Source organism: Drosophila takahashii, chromosome 3R (genome assembly GCF_030179915.1).
Source record: "Drosophila takahashii strain IR98-3 E-12201 chromosome 3R, DtakHiC1v2, whole genome shotgun sequence".
Taxonomy (NCBI): domain Eukaryota; kingdom Metazoa; phylum Arthropoda; class Insecta; order Diptera; family Drosophilidae; genus Drosophila; species Drosophila takahashii.
The window spans coordinates 10,565,601-10,566,868 of NC_091681.1; the positions used below are offsets into that span (position 1 = coordinate 10,565,601).

Consider the following 1,268-nt stretch of genomic DNA (forward strand, 5'->3'; position numbering starts at 1 on the left):
CTGACTTTAACGCTGAACAGGACGGGATGAAAATGAAAATGAAAGGACACGACGGCGGCGGCAGGAAACGCGGCTGCAACTGCAACTGAAATTGCGCAACAAGCGAAAATATACAATATGCAAATTAGCCGCAAATTAAGGTGTAAAAATGCATGACACACAAAACGCCTCTAGGATATATGCAGGAAACAAATTAAATTTTCTCCATGTACCAGTGCAAATTGCGGTTGCAGTGCAAGGCGCGAAGGTGATGGGAGCGTGGTGATAAAAGGGAAAAAACCCAGGTCAGAGTCCACCGCAGTGCGCCAGAAAATATAACCCAGCCGAGGGCCACAGCACAGTTTATTGTATTCCTCATTCATCCCATGTTTGGAGGACACTGGACTTCGTCACTGGCCAGCTGCCAATCAATTGTGCGCCACTCGAATTCATTTTAGAAATAACTAAGCTTATGCCATCTTCGTTTAATTGATTGGCTGCCAAGTTTTGCCAGATTGCCGCGAGTTTTATTTTATTGCAATGTGTTTGTCTTGGCCATTAACTTCGGCCAGATGCAGCCTTTATTTTTCGTTAGCTTTGAAAGACATGAGAAATCAATTTGTAAGCATTATGGGTTGGTTTATTTGCCAATGAAAATCATATGGCAACCCATGAAGTCAATCAGCTACTAAGTGCCCCAAAAAAACTATAGACTGGCAATAAAAAAAAAAAACAAAAAACACGTTTTATTAAAGTAAAAAAAAAATGTACTTGCCCCGGGTGAGGCTCGAACTCACGACCTTAAGATTATGAGACTTACGCGCTGCCAACTGCGCCACCGAGGCCTTGAAAATCTGCGAGTCAGTGGAGAAAGAATCCGAGGAAACGGATAAGCTGATCTAAATTTGGAAACGCCTAATTGTACGGAATTTAGAGATAACATTCTGTTCCTTGAACTTTGTTATTATCGCTAAAAAAATATATATTTTGCACATTAGCGAAATATACTTCCTAAATTATAAAAAATAAATAAAGTTTTGTTAAAACTTTTGTTCAGCTATTAATACGACCCAATTTTTAAATTTGAACAATTTATTATGAAATTCAATTTCTTTAGTTTTAGTTTTAATTATCATAACCTCAGTTATAAATAAAATAATATAATAACATAAATAATAATAATATAATATTTACGGTCTTAATCACAAGCCTCCTTATAAACTAAAACTTAAAAGCAATAACTAATTATGATCCCATATTAGCTCCGGCTTGATTCATTTATTAAATTT

General features: G+C 36.6%; 1 non-coding gene across 1 annotated transcript; it reads right to left on the reverse strand.

Moving 5' to 3' along the window:
• Positions 1 to 751: 751 nt before the first annotated feature.
• On the reverse strand, positions 752 to 824 carry TRNAM-CAU (transfer RNA methionine (anticodon CAU)). Its single transcript has one exon. It is a non-coding gene; the product is annotated as a tRNA-Met (tRNA).
• Positions 825 to 1,268: the final 444 nt, after the last annotated feature.